Below are 7,812 nucleotides of genomic sequence, written 5' to 3'. Positions count from 1 at the left end.
TTCCAGTCACAAGTTTGAAAATTCATATCCATATTTTTGAACCATTTGATAAATTAACTAAAATATTGATTAAATGTATATACTATAAAGAAAAAAACGCTTTAGAAGCACAACAAACTGAAAAATAATATTTGGAGAATGCGGGAAAAGAAAATATCGATTTGATTTCAATTGGCAAATTGGCAAATTGTGCACTTTTTTGCATTGTAATTCTGAACGTGCAACGATCTTTATGAAATTGGAGAAGCATACTTGCGAATTAGGCAAACGGATTCAAAGATGGTTAATGAAGTTAATGAAGTTAATCAAGCAAGCTCACAAGCTCACAAACAAATTCCTATATATATATATATATAAATCAAACTTTATTTTATGAGAAGCTAATTAATACATTGTTGATTTATCCACTGCTTAGACAGAATATTTTTAGAAATTATTGTCTACAAAAATCCTCTAAATTACCCTAACAGTAATAACAATTACTGAATATTCTGAATACCTACTGTAACTAGAAATTAAAGAAAAATTGTCTGAAACGAAACGAAGTTTCCTGCACTATTAAAGTATTCGTCGAAAGAATCCAAGTAAACGAGATCGCAATTTAAATTACAGTGACCAAAATGGTTGAGAGCTGTGGTAGGATCTCATTTCAAACGTTAAATTGTGATATGAGTCATACTTCCATTAATTATACCCCATTTTGTCCATCTACTTCGTTTTACCTGTTTTTCCCTCAATATAATCGAAACTATTGAAATCTTTGGATTCATCTGAGACATTGTTCAAGGAATAAATTATGAAGGATTGATCTTTTTATAGAAAAATTTCCATTTTCTGATAACTATTCTTTAATACATTCATTTCTCACATAAATCATAATGAGGGTTTAACCAGGTAGCTAATTCTCTCGAAAGCGTATCCATTTTCTTCAAATCATAATTTTCTCCAATTTTACAAACGGAATCTCTATTAAAAGTATTATTATTTACAGAAAATCCGAATGATGCTAAAAGTATTTGACAAAACTAGAAAGTCTGGAAAATAAAGAAAATTTATTTTATATTATCAATATTTCCAGCTTCACTGGTTAGAAATGAAGATATTCACCACCAGTTAAAAGTTTATTTTATACAAGAACATGTTTATATTTTGACGGTGTATGCGACAAGTTACAACTTGAAAAGTCATAACCGCTAAAGATAAACGTATTGTTTTAATCAGTGGACGAAATCGACGACTCAAGGTCCCAGAGACAGCAGCACAGATCAATGGATCCAGGAATCCGCTTCTGAGTAATTGTATACAGTGGCCTAAAGAACATTAAAATTGTATTGACAAATAATGGAAGAGAGTTTTATTTAGTGATTAGTCAAAGTCAAGAGTGTTTATGCGCAGGCTAAAGAAAGGATGTTAGATCCATGTGTAATCAAGACTATGAAACACAGCGGAGGTTCGATGATGATTTGGGGATATTTAACTTAATGAAAATTGAAGGGATGTTGAAGGGAAGTGTAATACTTCTAACTAGCACATGATTAGCTGAAAATTAATTTTTCAGCATGACAACGATCCCAAGCATTCATTGAAGCTGTGCGAAGAGTATTTGAAATAATTGGGAAGGAGGAATGTGATGAAAGTAATAGTTGGCAATCCTCAACCCTATGAAGTTGTTGTGTGAAGAATTGGACAGGGAAGTCAGAAAGCAGTACCGTACTTTGACTTCACCTTGACTTCATACTTGAAAATCCTGAAAACCTAACGAACCGACGATATTAACAAAATTGTTATAGAGAATGGAGAATGCCGGAAATAATTAGGGGAGTGTGGGTTACATCAATAAACAAATAGTGAACAATTATAGACTATTAGTATATTATTACTATATTCTTATCTATATTATGTTCTTTGAAATATTAATATTAAAATCGATTGTGTTTTTATTTGTTGTGTATCACGTAAACTATAAGATGGGCAGAAGCCTTTGACCAAAACTGTATATATAATTTCAATAATATACCGAATTCTACTAATATGGAAAAAGGTAATAGAAGTTTTGGGTGAGCCAGATATCCGATTCGCAACGGAAACTTGTGAACAATAGAAACATACAACGTGGAGAGTCATATTGAGATGTGATAAACTAGGGGCGTCACTATAAAATTGCCACCCATAGGTCCAGCTTGTCGTTCATTATTTGATAGAATTAATTTATCAGATCACTGAATAAGAACTTTATAATCTCAAGCATGTTTTGTATCCAATAATTTTGTTTCAAGTTCGGATACAAAATACTTGTATATATATTGTATAAATACAAGTATTGTCAGGATTTGGTATTCTGACTGGTGCGTCGGTCTTGGAATTATAATTTTCATGCTTCCTCTAATAACCCTATAGACATTACTTTGTAAGGATAGAAACACAATTCATAATTCTCCACCTTTGATCCGATCATCATATTTTTCCTCCAATTTTTGTGTTCCGAGTGTAGTATTTTCAATGTCATAGCTTTATTTCCAAGCGTCACCTCTCCTAGAAGACTTTGTATTTGAAAAATACACATTCTCTAGTACTGGTGCAGAGCCTGAGTTCTTCAAAAAATCTACACGTTTCAGTTATTGAAGATTTTCCCTATAGGATTCACGTCCAAGTTTCTACCCACTCGATAAAGTGATCAAACTTTTCTTTTTCTGAGGTGTCCTACATAATTTGAATATCTCCCCTCACTCCTGCTCAGTTCTGTGTAGACCATACTCTATCTACATAAAAATCCCACTAGAGTTCGAATGGGCATCGAGATGATACTGAAACTCCGCTCCATAAATAGAAACTTCAATCTGATCCCTGTGAGAGGAAACGAAATTAGACAGCATCAAGTTGCATGGATATAACAAAAATTATATATCTATTAACTGGAAATGCTCCTGAAGAGCTGAAATGAAATTTTTATAAAATAGCAGCGGTAGAATTAGCTTGGTGCAGTGGGGAATCTGCTGCTTGCTTGTATCGAATCAAACCACGATGGATCTGTATAAAATCAAGTTGAATATAACACTGTATTCAGCAAGACTTGCCAATATGGTTCAATAATGTGTACTGAAAGCAAATTTTTGATAGAAAACAACGACAGTAACGTTTGTCCTTGTCAAGAAGGGGCCCAAATATTAAAATCAACTGATTGTTCCTAAAAATAAATCGTCACTGGAAACCCGGAAATGATCACTAGTATGATGATATGCCCATTGGAAGAAGTACGATTTATAATTGGACAAAATCATCTACCGAAGCGATTGGCTTGAATACCAAAAAAAATTACTAATCACTTCAATAGATCGACTGCGGTGAGTCGATTAGCCAAAATTGGTGTATTACAGCAAGAGCTTATAAAAATTATGGATCACCCCAGTGCCAACTTCATAAAATCCTACTTGATCATTGACGAAGAGCTTTATGATCAAACTATTAACAGCTTGCGTATTAGAAATACAACTTCATCAGTTAGAGGAACTAACACGTCTGAATCTTCACTCAACTTCCCTTCTGAATATTAACTCAGTTTCCCTTCTGAATCTTCATTCAACTTCCCTTATTGTTCCTTGGTTAATTATATATTTAAATAAATTGTTTTTACCTTGTATTTTTGTATAATTAGCAAAAAAGTTTCTATTCTAATAACCCTTGAGCATTGATTAATGCTCAAAAATTTTGTAACAACTTTTTGAAGCTTTTTACTTCAACAAGCAGTCGGAATCTATTATGAATTTTTTTCCAACCATTATGAATGTCCTTGGGTTATTACTGCTAAAAATTGTCAAAAAATAGTAAGGACAGAATTTTTGGATGAATGAATTTTTATGAAAACTAAAATAAGATTCTGTTAATATTTACTAATTGTTAAAGGTGAAGGTGACGCTTTAGTCTCTCGCGCCTTTGTACCTGAATATTTTGTGTACAAGAATGTATGAAAAATAAAATATTCCTATTGGAAATAGTCAACTCACCATATTATACAGACTGAAATACATTGCAGTTTTTATCGAATCGAAAGCAATGTATGAGTAACCCATATGTATAAGATAAAAGCTATATGTGAACTTATTTAAAAATTGGAAGACAGGATGAGATAGAAATGAATTGATTACACCTGAAAATAAAAAAATAAATAACACACAATACACATTCCAAAATCAAATGTTCTAGTTCTCATGAAAATAATCAAATTTGCAATTGAGTCTGCAGGATATTTCAAACATGTTCAACTATTCCCACGTGACTTAGAATCCTATATTCCTACTGGGTTACAGTAGACGAAAATATATTAATGGGTGCCATAAACTCTGTAGATTCATATAAATATGAAAAATCTAAGCTTTATATCAATTAAATGAAACAAAAAACAAATTCTTTGTTAAAAATAACGCTAGCTGGATGAGATTGTGCGAGAACGTCAGGCAAAATAACTGAAATATCCTACAACCATTGACGAGGATTTGGACGTGGTGAAAAACATCAGCAATCTAAATTAAGCTGCCTAGTGAGCTTAAGTACAACAGAAGGAATTAGAAACTAGATACGTTCTGTAGAAAAAGAACTTATCAGCACAACTACAAAGGTTATATGATTCATAAGCATGCGATGGTACACAGACGTGCGTTAGAAAGCCCGTCCATCTAAACATCCACCCCCGGATAAATCCACAATAGATGAACTATCTTTGATACTATTTGTAGACATATCTGGAAGTGCTCCTTTGGGCAAGACGTCATTAACCACTCTGCGTTGAAAGTTTAAATCCCCATTTTCCTTTTTTATGTTACAGAAAAAGCTCTCAATGGAATACCAGACCTTCTATTAGGACCATCAACATGTGAAAGTTAACCACTGACTTTAACCTTTGGGGTTACGAAAGTATGAGGGACACCATCCTTTTAGCCCTTTAGAAATAACGACATTCGTTGCTAACCAAATAGCAACCAGAAAGATGAAAATACTTTCCAGTAATTCTTACAGATGTAGTTTAAGAATAGATTCAGAATAAATAAGATGTAGAAATTATAAATTTCTTCTGTTTGAACATCAATCACAACAATCAAATATTATAATAAATATAGTTTTATTGAATAATGTAGACAATATTGATAGGTTGATATTTATCTATATGTGTATTTGATATTTTTTAATATAATAAAAACTCTATTTGTCACATTTTTTTTGTTTCATTTCTAAAGCCCTATCCTCCCTAAAAATATCTTAAATATCAGACCATCTTTCGATAGTTAATTTTTTTAAAAATATCTAAGGGGGATAGAGCTTCATTTAATTGTATCGGACGTAAGAAAATGAAGAGATACCATTCGAAATATGCTGAAAAAAGCACAAAGGAAACTGTTGTTTCCGTGCACCGTGCACCTTTAGTGCAACTAATGAACCAAGAGATGGCGCAGAAACGGGAACTCAAGTTGAGTGTCTAACGGAAATTGTTGATCTGTGGGAAACACATAAATAAACGACTAATTATACGGAAATTACTCCACGCAAATGTAACAGGCTCCCTACTAGTAGTTACACAGCTAGACTCAGTGTTTCGACTCGAAATCGCCATATTTGTGCCTTTTTCATGCTTAGTTTGTTCTATATTCAAGCTCCGAATTAATAGAGAGCGTGAGCTTAATTGTCTTGCGTCCTCTACTGGGAAAAATGTAGATACAGCAAGAGGATTCTCAAATAAGATAGTGAGCAAGACGGTGCTCGGTGTGAATATATAAAAAAAAAATATTAAATTGATAACCACGTGCTTTTAACATTGTAATATGGATTCCATAATTCAGAATAAAGTCATAAGTGTGAATAGTCGAACATATTTTATTAGATAAAGAAAAGACCAATTTTCAAAAAATAATGACTTAATGTATTGTATTTTCTGACAATTTCGATTATATTAATTACGGTTAATGAATTTATTGGTGGAATTTGAATTAGAAAGTCATCCCGAATTTATTCACTGAATCAATCAGTTCTCAAATATTTTTATTACCAGCATGATTTGTTGCGCAAGCCCATATCATCCAAATGATTCCCATGGCAAATAAAGGTCTATTCAGAGCAATGTATAGTGCATTCAGAACTTTGTTGGTATTCTTACATCTGTATAGATCATGACCACCGAATACACACATGGTAACTATTATTATTGTTGTCACCCATAGAAAAATTGTATATTTCTGAAATAAATAAAACAAGTTTGAATATTATACGATTCTTGGCGACTTATCATTCCTATTGTTGAAGATTAAACTGCCACTGATATCTAGGCGTAACTCATGTTTGGAATATGGATGAGTGAGAATATCCTAACAAAGATAGAGAAATACTTTATTGTCATAAAATTGTTGAAACAAAAGCTTGTCAAAACTGAAGAACAAATATAAAAGTAACTGAATAAAGAGATACGATATGAATAAGCATTACTGAATATCTCGAAGAGAGAGAGAGAGAGAGAGAGAGAGAGCAAAATCAAAACATATTCACTCTACGAGACAATGCATCAAGATTGGAATCTAGGAATAATTCTGCCTAAATATGAAAGAAACAAGCGTACTCATCAAATAATGACGTGCATAATAGAGAAAAGAATCAGAAATTAAGACTGGATCTCTATAGAGAACTCAAGGAAGCAAAATCTATCTTTAGAAGTGAAAGAAACTCAAACTACTTGATATTTGACAATAAGACAATCGAATGATAGATTATAAAAAGAAGTGGCTAGGACAAGGTATTATTGAAGATCTCGAGGAGAGGGAGCAGAATCAAAATAGAGGTACTCTACGAAAAAATACATCTAGATTGAAACCTAGAATTTTTTCTGTCAAAATATGGAAAAATAATCAGCAACAAAAACAATTCCTATTATAAAGGAGAAAATATTGAGACATTTAGACCACAACACTCAAGAAGACTCACGGTCACAAAATGTGGCTTTAGAAGTGGAAGAAACACAAACGACTTATTATTTGACAATATAATAATTAAATGATAAAATGAAGAAGAAAGTACAAAAATAGATAATCTCCTGAGAAAGATAACGATTAGAATGAAATGAATGAAGAAATGAGGACTAGAACACTTAGAGAAGTCACGGACTCAAAATGTAGTGGAGGAAATTGAGAAATTGATGGATGTAACTGGCGAAATTCATTCATGCTCTATAGTTTTGAAGGAAAAATAAGGAAGAAACTTTTTATTTGAAATAATTGTTTTATAAATCTGAAGACAACCAACCAATCAAACCAAAAGATCATACTGCGGATATACACTTCGGTTCATTGAAGTATCATCTAAGTTTTGGCTCAGATTTCTACAATTTTTTTGACTTTGTAAATTTACTTGATATTTGATGTTATGTTTACCAATATTATAAAAAATTCCATTACACCATAATTATCAACCTTTTCTGTCCAGCTATTTTCTAATTTGGCAATAATGGCAGCTTTCTGAATTAAGAGGCATTAAGTACTGAACGCAAATTGATTCTTGAAATATCTGTCACTGACAATGACAATGACATTAGCTAGAAACTCTGATTATAAGATAAATTACCCAATATAGAGCAGTAGTTATTGGCACTGAAACTAGTCTGAACACCATGACACTTACCTCCAGGAAACACTGAAGTGGAGGAAAAAGAGATAGCTATAAAAACGTATTAATACGATAGGATTTTAAACCTTTTGTGTATCATCTACAGAATAATAGAGAAAACACTAGAAAGAAAGTAGATAAGGGTGGAACCAGTTATTAGAAAAGTTTACTGGG

Source organism: Diorhabda sublineata, chromosome 7 (assembly GCF_026230105.1).
Source record: "Diorhabda sublineata isolate icDioSubl1.1 chromosome 7, icDioSubl1.1, whole genome shotgun sequence".
Lineage (NCBI taxonomy): Eukaryota > Metazoa > Arthropoda > Insecta > Coleoptera > Chrysomelidae > Diorhabda > Diorhabda sublineata.
Note: the sequence above shows the minus strand (reverse complement) of the source record.